We start from the raw sequence: 18,854 nt of genomic DNA, 5'->3' as shown, positions 1-18,854 counted from the left end.
CAGGTATTCCTGTGGCACTCCTCCACTTTTAAATGTGCGCTAAAGTGGCTCAGATATACGGTACCATTTCGGTACCGGTATTGTGGAGGAGTGCCACAGGAAGTCGGTTGCAGTGCAGGTGGGTGGCCAATTATAGTGTTTCAGGGGGTGGGATGGGCGGGACAGTACACAAAAAAATGTATATAAATAAATGACATTAAAAAAATGTGGTGCGCAAACTGGCACCGTCGTGTTCTCTGCAGCACTTTTGTTAAATAACGAATATGCCATTATTTAACGAAAGTGTTCATCTACACCCTTGTTCTCTGCAGCAGTTTTGTGAAGTAATGAATATGTCGTTATTTTACAGAAGTGCTGCCGAGATGTCTGCATTACACCCGTTGTGCCAATAAACAGGCGCAATGCCACTAGGAGGCCGCCCAGACCCACTTGAGAATAGTGGTGGAGCCTGGTCGTCCTGATTTGGTACAGGGATTCGTGTTCTTCAGTACGCTCATTGTGGCAACTTAATAATAGGGCCCTGAGTCTGCCTGAAAACTGAAAGGGCATTTTTGGTCAAATATTAAAATGAATATTTTCAAGCTGGCCTTTTGGCTTTTGAAGAGGCAAGAGTATATAGTGATTGCAGTGGGTACTCGATATATATCGAAATATGTTTTTATGAAAATCATGCTTTAAAGAGATATAAGCCCTTATTACGAGGTTGCTGGTAGGCCACCAGTAGTACCGGCGGTCTACTGGCAACCTCAGATTACTGTTTCCACCGCCTGATATCCTGGTAATGCCGGGATATTACAGGTGGCGGCGCTAGGGGCCTGAAGTCCCAGCAGGTCAGGCCTGACGGTTGTTCACAGCCCCTACCGGCAGACTCGGAGTGAGCCGGTCTAGAAAAGTTGCTGTCACCTTATTTCCGTCTCTCTTGTAATAAGGTTCAGATAACCGATTTTGTTTATACATATATTAAAGTATAATTTTTATTTAAAAAATGTAATGTGTTGGTATGTAAACATTGCACTGCATATAACTGTTCTCTGGCAATTTGATATCTTGAGTACTCCCTGGCAGTCTGCCAGAGGTCAGATGCCGCAGTTGTATATTCTGAACATGAGGGAACAGGTGTTGTAGCGGCAGCTAACGTGGCCATCAGAGTCTATTTCAAGACACTGTGAAATATGGCCACATATTCCACATGATAATAAGCCTCAGTGCCGTGTGGGATTTCCCGTGCGACGCAAGCACCCCTCAATTCGCCTGGCGTGATTCTTGAATCGGCGCTGCCACCGCGCCTCCGTCACTCATTAATAGGCTGACACTTTACATGACAGCGTCATGTAAAGGGCGCCGCCACCTCACACAATGTGAAGTGTCATGATGAGGTGGCGGTGCCCTTCATTTGCTGCGCCCCTGTGGGACCACACCACTTGATCGCCCCTTAAGCCGGCTCTGAAATGGCTTAAGTACTTAGGCGGATGTATAGGCACAGCTGTGCTTATTGAATAAACAATGACAAGTTATGAGACACTTTTTCAGAGAATTCCAGCTTCGTACAATACTGAAAGGCGAGTGTCAACAATATTTAGTTGTTTTGTTCCAAGTTCTGAGAATTTGGCACGAGCCAGCACACTGTTTGAAAGAAGCTTTTCGTGTTGGGACAGGTTTGAAGGAGTTCTGTTGCAGTAATTGATCGACATTGGATGGTCATTTGTGAAGTAGACCGTACGTTTGCCCGATCGGCCTCCTTGAACCAAGAGGAACCCCGGTGCTGTGTGGCTTCTCGTGCAGATGGCCAGCACAGCGCATTGCAGGAGATGCCACTCCATGATGCTACCTCCTGGCAGTCATGTTCCTCTGTAGTTGGCCGATGCAAACCCCTTGAGAATCATGAGCCACGTCAAAACAAGATCGCACCCCTCCACCGGCAGGAAAATATGCTGCAAACCCCATTTCCTTCATGTTTGTATCTGCCCATTTGTGGACTGTATAAAGTTGAGGTAAAATCAGTCCAGTGGCAAAGCAGGGAGCAAAGAGACCCAGGCCCATTGCATGTTACATGAGGAGGTTTACAACAACTGACAATGGAATATTGCCACTGGGAGAGCTTTGCAGAAATTGGTGAAACAACCCTTCTCTTCAGGTATGCTGGCCCCTACCTCACCCAGCACCGTTGATGTGTGGGGGAGTTCGACATCTAATACATGCCTCTCGGAGTAAAAGTGCAAATCAGGTGCTCAGACAGGCACAGATAACGGGGTATTTTAAGGAGGGGCTATTTAAGCTGTAACTGTATGTTTCAGAGACTTCATTCAGTCACTGCCTGAGGAGATGGGGATATATCACAAAAGTTCACAAATAAGCAAAATAAATGACTCTCTTGGCCTTATTAAGGCATCGACTTGTTGTTTTCTTTTGGATCAACACTCTAATCAACCCTTGGCTAACACGGTACAAGCAAACTGAACCACGCATTTTACTTGAATAACAGATTTTTTAACAGAGAAAACCTGTTCCACGAACAGCATTAGCTAATACATGTAAAAATTATTTTCTTTACTTTTGCTGCTGACATAATAATAAATGGAGCAAACTAATTTTGCTGAAGTAGTACAGACTCAGTGCCTCTATTGTTAACTCCATTCCTTATTACTTGAACAGCAAAAAAATGTTTAAAGCTAATGGTCTTCTTTTCTTGCAAATTCTCAAGACTACAAGCACCATGCATAGCCCTTCATGCCTTAATTACAGTGGCAGAGCGGTGGAGTAATGTGAACGTACTTCTTACCGCTCGCAGCCTGCAGCGTGCTGTGGCACGGCCTTCTGGTTAAGTGCTCTGCGGAGCGCCGAAGGAACCGGGAACTCGTCAACTGGAGGAGGGTACGGAAGCAGGGTAAGGGGGACAGAGGTGCCAAGTAGTGGCTGGAGGTTCGGGGGCCCCTCGATACAGGGTCGGACTGGGCCACAAAATGGTCTTGGGCACTAATGAAAAAGTGGCACACAGTTTCAAATGGTTATTCGTTTCTTTGGTGACATTGTTTGAATAGCAGAAAGATTGTTGATAAAATGTGATGCAAATTGTGCATTTAAAAGAATATTCATTCAGCAACACTGGTCAAAACGATTGGCCCTATTGTGAAGAAACTCATGAACTGGCCCACATTGGCTAAAAAAGTGGCCCATTATGACTGAAAAAATAGGCCCACACCAGCATTTTGTGTTTTTGGTTCGGCCATGGGCCTATTGCCCCATAAGCCAGTCCAAGCCTGCCTCGATAACAAAGGAGAGAGGGCAGAACACAAATGGTCACACTCATGGCATTGCAACCTTTTGTGCTGCACTCGCGGTGCGACATTTTGTGTGCAGCCTATAGACAGGCATATCAGCCTGCATGTGACAGCGGGTAAAAAGGCACTTGAAAAGAAGGCCTGAACCAACAATGTGCAACTGTCCTAAAATCAGCACATGAAACGAAAGAAGCAAGTTACAGCCAACAGCAGAAGTGTGACATCCCTACACAGGATGTCCAGGGGCGATCATGCTTGCCACATCAGGGGAGGACTGGCACCAGATTCAGCAATGCCACCGGAGGAGTTGCCACAGGAAGCAGCACTTTAACAGGCACTCAAAGAAAAGACCAATACCTGTCTATGGACAGTACTAAGAATAAGCACGTCACAGGGCGACCCCATTCAATACTCAAGTAGCCTCGGCAATGAATAAGGAAACCTCATTTCTTACAGTCCCACAAGTCACGGCCCTGATGCAGGAATCCTGAAAACGAGCGAAACTCCTTACCCAGTCAAGGGAAACATCAACATTTCCCCAATCGCTTCATACAAAAAGACCTGCTCAAGAGGATCAAGACCTCAAACTCTGGGAGACCGTCCTCTCGTATCCCAGGATCCCAGGATCCTAGCAGATGCCGCACCTCCTGCCTTCATGCAGCTTGTATACTTGTCCTTATCAGGTTCCACGGGGAATCCCCAGCATGGTGGCACCCTGTTGTTGGTTTGCAGACACTTTGTTGCGATATAGTTTCTTGTAGGCTAAGTTAGTATCTGTGTGCACTAAGTGTCTGAGGTTGCTCTGGATTTCATTCTCGAGCTCAGATCGGTAGAGGACCTAGTGACTGAATCACTTAAGTTTCAAATATATACACCATTTGGCTTCTTCATTTCAGTGTTTCTATTCTTTTATTCTAGTGTTCTGCATCTACTATGCATATGGGAAGGTATTTCTACCCATTGGTAGGACTATTTACCATATAGTGGCATTTCAATACTAGGAAGTGTTAGGCTATTGGTGGTTGCAAAAAAACAAGCCATCTCTAAATACATAGTGGAAATGAATGCAACGTATGCTAGGACATGCCCATATGATCTTGGGTGTGACCTGGTTAAACAGTGTTTTCTCACATGCTATGCACCATGAGAGCCTCTAACTATGTTAAAGATAAAGTAGTACTAATACTCCTTTCTCTGAATCCGCTTGTAAGACTGCTCCATGATCCTTTCTGCAACAGATTGTTTGTTCAGGATGTTTAAATGTCTACGCTGTTTTATCTGACCTGAAGGGTCACCAATAACCAAATACCAATTCAACATCAGTGTTGAATTGGTAAACTGAGCATATGAAGTAACTACTATTCATTCCACTCTCTTCATCAGTAGATGTGCCTTAAGCAATTGTTGCATTTCATGCTACCTCAAAACAGTACCTTTTCCGTGCAGATCACACATCACAGTACCTGCCCCATAACATCCCAAAAACAACGCTTATACGTGCACTCTTGAACCCCTCCTCATCCCAGTAGACCTAAGACACTACCGGCCAATCATTAGCCTTCCATTTATCTGCAAAGTCATCGAGAATGTAGTTTCTAAATGACTATTTTAAAAAAGCACACAACTTGTGCTACTGAGGGATTACCAATCTGGGTTCTGTTCCAAATACATCCCTGAACAAGCCACTATCCAGGTGGTTGGCGATTCCGTTCAGATTAACGATACCATGGACTCGTGTTTGCTGGCGCCGTTGGACCTCTTGGATGTGTTCGACATGGATGACCCTCACACACTACTCACCCACCTCGTACACAGGATGGGCTACTTTGGCACAGTCCTGAAACGGTTCACACCCTACCTACCTGGCAGACACCAGACCTTCCAGATGAGCTCCCTCGGGTCTATGCCATCCCATCGCCTGTGGAGTCCCTCAGTGTTCCATTCTCTCTCCGCTCATCTTTCACCTCTATATGGAACTACTGGGCTCACCCCTGGATGGCCCCAACATTGCGATACACCAGTACACAGATGATGCTCGGCTGCATCTAAAGGTCACGGCTCACAAGATATGGGTCACCTTGACTCATGGCAAACATCCATTCAAATGTGGATGGCGGGTGTCTACTTAAGCCCCATCACAATTGGAGAAATACTCCTGGGCCACCCAAGGAATACGCGTTAGGAATCTGCAAGAAAGCACACCTGTGTGAATCTAGTAGAGCAGCTGCCCCCAACGCAGCCAGGATATGGATTCTCATCACCAAAATCTTGGAGGTAACCCTGCAGACAATGGAAAGCTCTCCAACACCACCTGCCAGCCTTGCCACTCCTCCCCAAATGTCGGCCTGGCGGCTGTGTTCTGAGCAACCAAGGTTACCTGGAAGCCCACAGCTAGCTACTGCTACATATTACAGAAAACAACCTTTCATTTATGATATGGAATCATCTCGATAACATGGATTTTCAGACACTATTTCTATTGTCTTGGATCCTTAACAGACTGTTCTGATGTCATTTTCTTTCCGTCGATTCACTCATTTACCGTGAAATGAAATTTGCTCTTCATTTCTGCGCTTCCTGACATGTGAAATTAATATGTTCTGCTTGTTGCTCGTGTTATTAAATATCATTCTCAGAACTTTATCAAACACACCATATGTACACGCGATCCTAAGGCTGAAACGAAACCTAAATATGCCTGTGTTAACATCTACCAGATTCTGCTGCTAAAAGGCTTGAGAAAATATCAGGTTCACAAGGCTGTGTTTCTGGATCAAATGACACGCTCTGCTCTTGTAAAACAAAGCGGGATTTGCCATATTTCCGGAAGGCAAGTTGCTGTGGATTTATATAATACATGTTTCGAGGACTGTGACTGGACAAAAACACTTATGCGGCATGTGAGTTTTACAAGGTTGTTGCAAGCAGGTGTGCTTTCAGGGCTTTAAGTGGGCCGGGGCTAGCCGACTAACCCTAGTCACGCCGACACCTCAGACAGCCTGTGTAGCTGAGGCGCTGCATGGTTACAAAGGCTGCCTGCAGGTGTCAGCACTTCGGCTAAGAAAAAAAGAAAAGGCATCACATTTGCTTTTTTTCTAACTGAACTACTGATGCCTGCAGGCATCCTGTGTAGAAATGGCTTTGGCTACATGGGCTGGCTGATGACTTTGTACTCAGAAACAGGAGGAGGGCTGGGCACTCCACCCCTCCTCCTGTTTCTGAGTACAGTCATCATGCAGCAGACAGATCGTTCACTCAAGGAGTCCGTGGATTTTAACGGTGTCCAGTTAAAGTTTAGAAAACAAAAGGGTCGTATGCAAAGGTGAGAGTGCCAGTGCGCCCCAGCCAACTCCCCTGCTTTTAACAGGCCCCCCTACACTAGGGTGACCAGATTTTAGAAAAGAAAAACCCGGACAGGCCATTGAAATAAAATTAGGGCTAAAGTAAATGCACATATACTTTTAGTCCTACTTCTATGTCGCTGGCCTGTTGCGGGAGGCGGGGAGAGGGTGTGCTAACCTCCACACTCCTCTCATTGGAGGAGAGCGCCGGGGAGGGAAGGGGGAGGAAATGGGGGCATAAAAAGCATTTCACGAGCATTTCACGCCCCATTCGCGCAGGAAGAGGTGCGATGGGACCCGATTTTGGGATTCCGAAATCGGGTCCCTGCAAAAAAAGGCACCATGACCAAAACCCCAGACGGGGTTTATAAAATTAAAAAACTATCAGGACCCCGGGACGTCCAGTGATTTCCCCGGACTGTCCCTGGAAAACCCAGACGTCTGGTCACCCTACCCTACACCCCTTAAGCGAGGGGGGCTCTCGTTAAGGGCGTGCCCTATGTATTTTGGTCACACCCTCTAAAGAGAGCCCCCTCGATTTAGTATCCCACTTAAAGCACTGGGTCCTTTTAATTCCAAACTGCAGCCACTTGTATTGCATTTTGACTCTGTGCATGAGTCACAAAAATCAAAATGCAAAAGTCATTTTCAAGCACAGCATATCTATAAAAGGTGGAAATACCCTCATGGGCACATCAGTAAGGTTTTTCAATTGGAAAACCGCAGATTCGGTCAAGTGGATGCCCCATTTAGGGGTATGCATCAAGAAGGTGCTGCGCTAGGGCGATTTACCCAGGAGTGCCCGTTTGCACCATGGTAAAGTGCTTAGCATTATTCAACTTAATTCCTAATTTAGAAATTGTGTGCCACAATGATACAAATGCACAGACTGCAGTGAGTGCTTGAGCATTGAGGCCCTTCACGGGCCCAGTTAGGGTGAGCCAGGGAAGGGAACATGTAATGTGGATCATGTGTGTTCAGTTCGCAAGACCCCTGTCAGGCATTTAAGGGTAATCCTGGTGCCAAGAGATGCAAAAGAGCTTAAAGAGGAGGTTAAACCTTGAGGGCGGAATGAGAGAGTAGGATGATGGGCCCAGAAATCATGCAGACGGTAGAGAGGCAATTCACGTGTAGACTGTTGCTCCCCCACCAGGGGGCATGAGTGATACTAATTGACATGGTGGAGACTTCTCTAAATGCCTGTCACTTTCACAGAAACATTTTGCTGTTTGGGCCACTGATGTGGAGTGCAGTAATGGCTCTGGCAGGACACACCCATTTCTGTGCGACATGTCTGCCATTGGGGGTTTGCGGGCGCGTCCAGCTTGAATCAATGTCATTGGCAGGGCGAACTTTAGGATAATGCTTAGTTGTTACAGGGTGTTGGTGAGGAATTACATTTTCTTAGGCCTTCGACATATTTATTATGTATTATGCTTCATTATGCTTAAGGGATTATGCACCTCACAACATATTCATGGATAATAAAGATCATAGGACCAATGGAAACACTAAAAGCAACTGAAATTGGATGAATTGACGTGACATTTTCTAACGAGATCTACCTTTCCACAAGCGCCATGCCAAAAGCCTAATGTACACCTGTGCTCAGCTGCACCAGTCTCCGATCTGCAGCTCCGGCTCTCCCATGGCACAGAGTAGGTTCCGAGGTTACAAGTGCCCTGTTTGACAGCTGCAGTGACAGCAATGTCACTGCTCACAGAGGTTGCATTTGAATGTGGACCTCTGAACTAAAAAAACATTATTATTATGATAAACTACTCCCTGGCGGCAGGGCGATCTTGAAATATAAGCCATACTTGGGTTTTGGTATGGTGACTGGTAATTCAAAGAATTATTAAAGCCACGTCTTTTTTGTAGCATACACATTTGAACACAGAGCCCAGGCCAGCTATGGAAGAGAATTGTGTATTTATTCAGACTACCAGCTCTGCTCTGCTCAGCTAGCAGAACAATAGGCAGGACGACTGTGCCTCTTTTTGATCCTTTATGAGGTCAGGTAACACCTCTCTGCAGCCCATTAGGAGATCCCTGGGAACTGAGTTTCAAAGGGCACACTCTAAATCAGTGATCTGCAACCTTTGGCATACTAGATGTTTTGGACCACAACTCCCATCAGCCCTAGCCAACTTATTCAATAGTAAGGGAGCATAGGAGTCATAGTCCAAAACATATGTATAGGCAAAGGTTGCATACCCAGTCCCCAAACAAAAGAGCCACCATCACATCAAGGCGTTGCATATCAAAGAGCCTTTAAAGATGAAGGTTTGGTAAGGGCACATGGTTAGACAGTCATACTGAGCAGGAACAGATGGAGCAAAGGTTCCTCCATCTTTGTTTTCTGTATGCTTCTCTTTGCCTTCTGTCTCACACACTTCCGGCACAGCAAAGAAATTTGGGTATGATGAAAGAAGTCAAGAGTCAATTCTACCCAAATAGGGATTGGACCTCTTAAAGCAGACTTGTGTATTTCCAATCTCATGTGGCTTGTTGCCTTTATAAGTGAGGGGTCACTCGCTCCTTCTTGGATTCACTTTTGGACGGTCAACGACATCAGGAAGAATTCATCTTCACCCTGTTGGGGTAGCAGTCCTCTCCAATCTCCAAATCTCTATGCCAGAGGTGAAGACAAGAGTTCCACGCCACAGGCAAGCTCTGCTCCCTACACATCCCCAGGGCATATTGGAGGTGAACTGCTGCTGAATCAAGCCCTGCCTCTTTGGCAGCTGCACTGCTACCCAGGCCCATTAGTGGTGTGAAGGACTATTTCAGTTTCTAGTTAGCCTCCCTTGGGTTGGGAGTGAAGGGAACAAGGAGCAATCCCTGCATTGGGACTCACAGCACCAGTGGAAGCAAAGCTTCTTCTTTCCCGCATTCTACGGTGTCAACCCATCATCAAGCCATTGTCAACTGCTTTCGAACACGTTCGAACCACTAGGTCGGGCGGTGCTGCTTCAGTCAATTCTTTGAAGCTCCTTGGACTTTTGTTGCTGCGTTCCTTGAACCATTTCACTGCTGCGTCACACCAGCCGAGCATGTCCATGCTCTGGCTCAAACAAGAAGCCACTAAAGCCATTGAACTGCCAAATCTCAAACAGCTCCTCGAACCACTAGCATCTACGTCATTGACCCAAGCTCAACCGTCAAACTGACACTGGTGGCCTCATTGACTTGCATCATTGGAAAGCCGCATTGAACCGGCCAGAGCTTCATCTTGGACCCAACTCAATGCTCACTTCCTTCTGGATCATTATGACTCACTGCATCCGAGCAGCCGAACCTAAGGTCAACCCACTGGCATAACTTTGAGGAGCCTTGTGCAACGCCATTGATCTGCCAAGAACTGACAGACTTACTGTTACAAATGCTCAGGACCACTGGCCCACTTTTGTCACACTAGATACTGCTAAGTCACCAGTTTTAACCTTTTTCAACCAAGATATATCCTATTGGTAACACTGCTAATGATTTATTGCCTTCATCCCTTGCAACATTACCCATTGCTTGCATCTGCGAGTTTCTGCATAATATGTGTTTTTTTCCACACGGGTGGCATTTCATTAACCTTTTTACTGTAGAGTTATTTTACAGAAATAATTAAGAGCCATAAAATCCAAAACCATCAGCTGTACCACAATTTACAAATAATTCATCATTAGTTTTTGCTTTTTTTTTTTTAAGGGACGAGCCAAAATGTCAGATGGAACGGAAGTGTCTCTGTGAGGATCCTGTGGTCTGCGGCCTTGCAGGATATGGTGCAGTGTAAACGCCCCCCGCCCCCGGCCCTAGCTGGCCCGGGCCAGTAGAGGAAGTTGCCTGCATGATGAGTGGGATGGACAAGCAGTAATTCCACACCGCAGGAGCTGCCCTGGAGCGGGAGAGCGCGCAGGTCCTTGAGGCAGACACAGTGAATGTGAACGGCACAATCTTGTCCCGGGTTGTTCAGATAGGGATCGGAAGCAGGAGTGGTGCTGATTTGGGTACCTGGGCCTGGAGGCAAAGGAAGTGAGAGGACAGGAACCCCCCAGGGAATCTGACGGCCAGGAGAAGCTTGGAGAGCAAGGCAAGCCTTGTCAGAATGGGCTCGGCCGGATGGCAGCACAGGCTCCTGAGGAGAGTAAGAGGAAAGGCTGGAGGAATGGTGTGATGGAGCAAAAGCAAGGGCCAGAAGACATGAGGTGTGCCTGATGGGCTCTTGATGGGGAAGTGTGGCACCTTGGGATGAACAGCGAGTGGATACTCACCTTTGAGAGGCCATGAAGTAACAGCTGGACACTGGAATTGAGGGTGAACCACCAGTGAACTGCCGAGTGCACAGACACCAATTCCTTCACGAGTTGGATCTCATGCCTGTTTGGAGGTGGGGACCCTCCAATGTCTAGGGTATCATGCAAGCTGCAGCAGGGCAAGTTGGAAAAATTTGCATTAGCCCCCAAAAAGTTGCAGAGATGGAGAGAATGGCAACGCCATCTTGGGGCCTGCCTGAGGATTTCCTGGTGTCTTCCACCAAAGAAGATCTGCTCTCGAGCCTGAAGACCATGCAAGACAATCTTATTCACAAAATGGCAGACATGAAGACAGAGGTGGTGAAAAGTGTGGATGACGGGAGGAGAGATGTGGATCGAACCAATGATCTGGAGTAGGCAGTTACGGAAAGTGTAGACATCTCCCCGGAGAGGACCGGAGAAATGGAAAGGATGCAGAACGCTTTGAGGGAGCTTGAGGACAAGTGTGTGAGAGCATTGAGAACAGATCTAGATGTCATAATGTGCAGTTGAAGGTTTTGAAGGAAGGCAAGAAAGGAACGAACATAGAGGGAATGCTGAAGGATCTGTTAGTTGAATTGTTGATGAGCGAACAGGTCCGCATGAAGGCACTGAGCAGAGAACATAGAATAAGGCCATATAGCCCTGGTGCACACGCTGATAGACTGAGAGATGTCTTCAAGCCACATCCTTACGCTTTCAAGGAGAAACTGATCTGGGCAGCGAGAGAGAAGGGCAAAGTGGTTCTTAGCGGGTCCAGCATGCAGTTGTTTCAAGATTTGTTGGTCAACAAGCTTCATAAGAGGAGACTGCTAAAACTGATCAGGGGCGTTCTCATGCAAGGGAAGACAAGATACAGATGGATGTTCCCAATGGGGATTGAATTTAGATGGAGGGTCACAGGCAGACTGTCACCTCTCTGGAACAAGGATGTAAGACCTTGAATGTGGAATCGTCTTTACAACAGCAGACAGAAACGTGCCAAAAGGGTACCAAGGCGGAAGAGTCGAAGCAGTGGGCAGGAGTGCCTAGGAAAAAGAAACCAATGTTGAATGCATTGGGCACTTTTGCCAATCACCGTTGTACTATGTGAGGGGGGTAAGGTGGAAATAGGCCCTACTGTATCTGAAGTGAGTTTGTTGTATGACCGGGGTGAGGTAGGGGTGTTTTCCCTGTGTGAGGTAAGAGAAAGCAGTATGATGGTGGGGCCTGTGGTTTGCAAAGCTCTGATTGGGAGTGAGAAATGCAGCTGTTAAAGCAGGAGGGGTATCAGGCAGCTTCCTCCACCTCTGTCTACCCTTGCTTGTGGATTGGCAAATCCCAGAAATCTATATATTTGTATTATTGTTGGGTAGGGAGTTTAGGTTAGGGGGTAACATGTTGGCGGAACTCAAGGGTTGGCACATCCTTTAGAGAAACCACTCATGCGACCTAATGTCAGACACATTGAAATTGTCACTAAATATAAGAGGGCTCAACACTCCAAACAAGAGGATGCATTTTTTCCACTTGCTGAGGGATTTAGGGTCTGACATAGTCATGGTACCGGAGACACACCTCTTAGCTAAGGTCAGGTTATGACTGCGCAACAGGGATTTCCCTAAGCGATTCCATATGACAGCGCGAAATCAGACAGCCGGGCTGCCACGCTGTTCAGCAGACAGGTGGGCTTTGAACTGGTGGAAGCACTGGTGGAACTGGAAGAGAGGTATTTAGCAGTCATGGGCACGACAGGAAACACGACTTGCGTACTGGCTAGTGTTTATGAGCCCAATACGAAAGAAACAGAGTTCCATCTTGAGATTCTTCTGAGAATGTCATTGTTTACAAAAACTGACATTTTGCTGGGGGGGAAGGAGGGGGTTCTGAACATGGTGATGGATCCGACTATGGATATGGTCTCCCAAAGCCAACACCCACCCAACCCCCCACATCAAAAAACAAATGAATGAATTCTCAAGGTTTACAGCATCTTCCTGTAGGGTAAGTGGATGCGGGGACTAAGGCAGAGATCTGAGGAAAGTGGAAATAACACTCTCCCCAGAAGGTAGGGAGCAGACTTCCATGGCGAGAACCATGCTTCTCTGCCATGAATCCCCGCTGTGCGCGATACTCTGTGTGTTACTGTCTCCTAACGTAGGGTGCAAATGTAGCCATAAGGAATGGCCCAACAGCAATGAACTCAAGACAAAGGTCTGCAACTCTGCATATTAGGCCTAATACCCACAGCCACAACCACAAGATTGCCGATCGGGTTTTCTGTCTGTGAAAGCGCAGCAATCGGCTCAGTAGAATGCCCGTCACTGCAACTGCTCTAATGCACTGCCTCCCTCTTCCAACAATCTCTGTGCTTACCCCTGGTCTGTCCAATTTGCACCACTCCCATCCTGCGTGTTTTATCAGCTCCTCACAGGTCCATTGTCATGTCCCAATGAGGCTTATTTGCCCATATAAAGGACAGACCAAAAAGCCTCCCTTTTGTGTATAGTAACCGGAGAAATGTTTTGAAATAGTGACAATGGTTGCCCCTGAAGCACTATTGATTGCTGAGCCTGCACCTTCCGTAGTTTGTTATTTATTTTCGCTTCTGCAGCTCTTTACACAAAACCACTTTACAGAGGTTGAGGACGGTTGGCGCATGAGAAGGATGAGGACGAAAAATATGCAGACGAGAAAAGAAGAACACATAACCAGTAGAAACCATAACAGCAAGGAAAGGATTGGATGAACCAAAGAAACAGATCCTGGTGAAAGACCAGCAATACCATGAAGATTGTAGCACAACATCAAGCCTCCCCACCACATCAATTTAAATGACAAAAAAGAAGCCTAAATGTTCTAATGAATGCTATGCCAGTACCGGACGGAGCAGCGTCAGCACAAGCCAGACTCTCCAGTCCACTCCTGTATCCAAGGCACTGTGTGCTCCCCCTCTTACCCCCCCACACTACACCTGTGGTGATGGACACATGACTTTTGGTATCTCTGTCTCTGTGATCCATTTCCACAGGGAACATTATAAGGTACATTGGAGTATTTGCTTTTTCCACTTTTTCATTAACTTTGATACTGTGCTTTACACGGATTCCTACATGCTGGGGAAAATCCCTTCCGTTTCTCCTTCACAAGAAATGACAGGATCCTATGTATGCAGTCTGGTTGGGAGGTGTGTGCACCAGGAGGGTTTGGGCCCACGGCATGATGTCTCCCCCGTTCATCCCCTGGGCCTTTTCATCAATTAGGCCTTTGAGTCTGAGGTTTTCCATGTCTATTTTCCAGGTCTTCGAGTCTACTGCGGCCAGACCCCAAGCACTTTCTGAGGCCGCAACCTTGAGTTGGTTCTATTCAGCTCCTGCTCTATGACCTTAACAGCTTTTTAATTCTAATTCACTCTGGAGCCTGTCACCGCAATCTCCTGACTGAATCACCCAAGTTGCATTCTGCATTTCCTATTAAATGTGTTGCTTAAAATCCTCCTGTAGGGAAGCCATACATCTGTGGGGAAAATTAAAGGCAGAGGAAGACTGCCTCCATTTAAAGTGAAAAGATGATACACTGTTTCATCAAGAGACACATCTGATTCCACTGTTATAATGAACTGCACATGACACAGACAAAACGAAGACTGCTTCAGATGTAAGGCTAGAGGCGGTGAAAGAAACCATCATTTAAAATAAATATACATTTCATCAATCAGCTGCATGCTTCAGAGGCAGCAGTGAAATTATGAGTAATCTGCCTGAGCAATTGGAACTGAACATCGCAGGCAAGGCTCAAGTATTTGAAATGTAATTACCAGAAAAGGAAACCAGCCCATGGCACAAAAACACTTTTTCTGAAGATTTGAAAGGTAAATTAATGATCCCGGGATTTCCCCGCAGATAACATATTTTCAAAGGTTATAGCAATAGCAAAAATAAAGCTGCATATTCATCTGTGATTATCCCAACTAACCTATTAGCTTTCAAATACGGCACAGCTTGTTACTAAGTGGATGTAATCCGAGTTACATATCCCTTATTATGAACATAGCAATTACATGACACTCTATTTTGTTCTGTATTAGGACTGAATAACATCGGTGTGTTCAACAGCCCTATTGCTTTCACTGTATGTGAATTTAGATTCAACTCAGAGCAAAATCCCTCCATCCATTGGGAAATGTTCTTGAACAAATCTTTACATATGATGAAGTGTACTAAAGAACTAGCTTCATGCAGTGGGGGAAGAGATTATTATCTGAACTGAACAGATGCCCGAGTTTATGGCAAGATTCAAATAGGTTTCAATGAGGAAACCATGTATTAATGGTAAACTCTTTCAATGATGAATCCATGCATTAGTGGTACACTTTCTCAATGATGAATCCATGCATTAGTGGTACACTTTCTCAATGATGAATCCATGCATTAGTGGTCAACTCTTTCAATGAGGAATCCATGCATAAGTGGTCAACTCTTTCAATGATGAATCCATGCATTAGTGGTACACTTTCTCAATGATGAATCCATGCATTAGTGGTCAACCCTTTCAATGAGGAATCCATGCATAAGTGGTAAACTCTTTCAATGAGGAATCCATGCATAAGTGGTAAACTCTTTCAATGATGAATCCATGCATTAGTGGTACACTTTCTCAATGATGAATCCATGCGTTAGTGGTCAACTCTTTCAATGAGGAATCCATGCATAAGTGGTAAACTCTTTCAATGAGGAATCCATGCATAAGTGGTAAACTCTTTCAATGATGAATCCATGCATTAGTGGTACACTTTCTCAATGATGAATCCATGCGTTAGTGGTCAACTCTTTCAATGAGGAATCCATGCATAAGTGGTAAACTCTTTCAATGAGGAATCCATGCATAAGTGGTAAACTCTTTCAATGATGAATCCATGCATTAGTGGTACACTTTCTCAATGATGAATCCATGCGTTAGTGGTCAACTCTTTCAATGAGGAATCCGTGCATAAGTGGTAAACTCTTTCAATGATGAATCCATGCATTAGTGGTACACTTTCTCAATGATGAATCCATGCATTAGTGGTCAACCCTTTCAATGAGGAATCCATGCATAAGTGGTAAACTCTTTCAATGATGAATCCATGCATAAGTGGTACACTCTTTCAATGATGAATCTATGCATTAGTGGTCAACTCTTTCAATGAGGAATCCATGCATAGGTGGTAAAGTCTTTCAATGATGAATCTATGCATTAGTGGTAAACTCTCCCCCTTGTCCTTCAGCAAACCTTGCCAGGTAGTCACAGGTGTGCAAATAACAAACTCATTTAGACCATCAGATTCCTTTATCAGTGGAGAAACTACTCATGAAGTCTAGGTAAACTGTTCTGAGCACTGGGCCCCCCAAGTGGAAAAATAGAGCTAGTCACGTGTGCGATATTCTTATGCCAAGTCAATAAGTATCTATATTTCACCAGTCGTTTAACATTTTATAACTCAGCAATCGTAATAGGTAGACACAAGTGTGTGTTTGATTTGACGCCAAATTAGTGGCACACGTCGCTGCATGAGTGATTATATTAGTTTCATTGTGATGGCATGTTGCAGTCATAAATTACAAAAGAAAAACGAAATTGATGTAAAAATCATGATGTGTGATTTTGCTCCTACCTTTTCTGACCACACATATTTAAAGAAAAACTCATAGCCATCCAATAGAGACAGAAGGTTGCACTTAATAGGAGTGTCTGACTGTTGGATAAACCAAAGAAATGGTTCGGACAAACACATAGTGCAACCTGTGACTTCTGAGCACAGAACAGGGGATTGGAACACTGGTAAGCGCTGTAGAGAAGAGGAACACCTGACCCCATTATAAGAGTGTTGCACCTGGATATCATCTGGAGAATTGGGCCTTGTTTATGAGGATTTGGAACCAAATTAATCTGAGGCAGTTCAGACTTTAACTTAACCTGTGGCAGTACTGACTTTAGAAAAAGGACCAAGAGGGGCCTGCCTTCTGAGACTCCCCTGGAACACAAGAGGGTTTATGCCAGCTCCACAAAATGAAATAATAATTTAAGGTGAGGATGACAACTTCCCAGATGTAATTAGATACGTCCCTTGCAATTACTGTCCTGATGAGGAACTGGGGTGCAATGGAGTTGAGGTGATGACTGTCATTAGGGGGCACTCTTTCCAAATAGAAAACCCCTAATATTTTATGTGAAATGCCCCTGTGCTTCTCATTATATTGAAAGTTTAATGAGAATTGAGTGTGTACAGAAAACATGCCAGTACTGCAGATAGAGTGATTGATAAAATATTATTCAGGTAAGTAGAATTGGATATTGTAGTTTGATGGAGTGAGTTGAATACTTATTTGATTGCATTCAAGGTTGAGGGAGATTGTATTTTCAAAAAGTGTATTTTATGTCATGAGCATGCTGTAACATAGGGAAGCCTAACATGAATAAGTGATATTCTAACTGTAGATAGGAGAGCAGAGCTGATATTTTGGAGGACTGAACTCAGGCAGATTGGAGACCAGTCCACTGAAAGAAGGATGACCAGTCTATGTTTGGAATTTGGTTTGCCTGTACAGTGGGTTTGCTGAAGGGATGAGTCCAGGCTGACTGAGTCCGCAGCTGACTCCAAAATCAATAACCACATTCAAAAGGTAAACTAAACCTCAAGCAATCTCAAACTGTCCATATAGATTAATCAGGGTAAATCTGTGAAATTAAAGGCTAGAGAATTCCCTGGAATGCAATTAGAGAAGAGTAACACAGGTACTGATATTGTACAAGCCCTGTGTAATCCCGGTAAATGGGATACCAAATGAGCTACTTCTTTAAAGCCCAATGTACTTTGTATTGAGAAATGAAAATGTAAAACTGAACAGATTTTGGTGCCACTTTAATGCAGAATTGCCTTTGTAAAATTAAGTAATATGCCAAATATAATTAGGGGCTTAAGCAAGTCTAGTTCACTTCTGGACTATAGTGTCATTTAAAATACTATTGCCTAGGGTGATATGGTGCATTAATGCAGCTAGGGGAGGCCATCGCCATAGAATAGGTGTTTGTGCATACATGAGTATAGGGAATTCATTATATTTAATAAGAATTTTGCTAAGTGCAAACCCCTGCAATCCCTTATTTTTGAATGCACAAAAAAGAATTATGTGTAATGTGGAAGGAAAGGTGGTTTTGACATACTGGAGAAGGTTATAACTCCAGCCCAAACACACATGCAGGTTGAAAACTACACACAGACATTAAAGCTTTGCAGGAATACACAGATTGTAAATTGTGCACGCAAATAGATTGAAAACAGTACACAGGTGAATTTAAAGCTCCATACTTAGCTATATTCAAAGTTACACCCACACACATACAGAGTCAAAAAACACACTCATTTTCTGAGATAATTGCACATAGCCTATACATTCAGTGCCCCACACCTGAATAGGGGAGTAACATTGAAGGTCCATGAACTTTAAATGTTATTAGTTCAAATAATTTAATCTGATACAATACTTGTTTTGATACTGGATAAAATCAAATGTTTTAAACAGACTTGCCTTATGTTGAAACACTATCATGGAAGTATTTAGTGCTGTTTAAGATAGATGCAAAACCAACAGAAATGTTAAGACTGTCTAGTATCTTTTAGAATCCAATATATATTTGAAGTAAGAGTGAATGCCTGAATGCATACCAATAGTGAGATTCATATAGGCTGGGAATAGCATTTTAGTTGATTATTGATTTTATATACATCTACAACTGTAGTGATTTCCAGGGCAAAGCTGGATACCAGTTTAGATGGAAGTTACATTATCCATTCAAATAAATTCAGTTTCTGAATACTACCCTGTCTATTCCTTGCTCAGGATTGTGGGGTGAGATTGTATAAATGGGGAATGTAGACCAGCGTGTTACGCCAATGTGAGTCTAGTATACAAACACAAATATTCTTACAA

At 44.6% G+C, this 18,854-nt stretch overlaps 1 protein-coding gene across 3 annotated transcripts in view; it reads right to left on the bottom strand.

Moving 5' to 3' along the window:
• The window catches only part of GHR (growth hormone receptor), a 1,187,134-nt gene that overhangs the window by 264,061 nt on the left and 904,219 nt on the right, over window positions 1–18,854 (bottom strand). The gene's annotated exons all lie outside the window — the stretch shown is intronic.

The sequence above is a fragment of the Ambystoma mexicanum genome, chromosome 6p, assembly GCF_040938575.1.
Source record: "Ambystoma mexicanum isolate Mex_15411 chromosome 6p, UKY_AmexF1_1, whole genome shotgun sequence".
NCBI classification, from domain to species: domain Eukaryota; kingdom Metazoa; phylum Chordata; class Amphibia; order Caudata; family Ambystomatidae; genus Ambystoma; species Ambystoma mexicanum.
The sequence above is the reverse complement of the archived record's forward strand: the minus strand, read 5'-3'. Positions and strand labels throughout refer to the sequence as shown.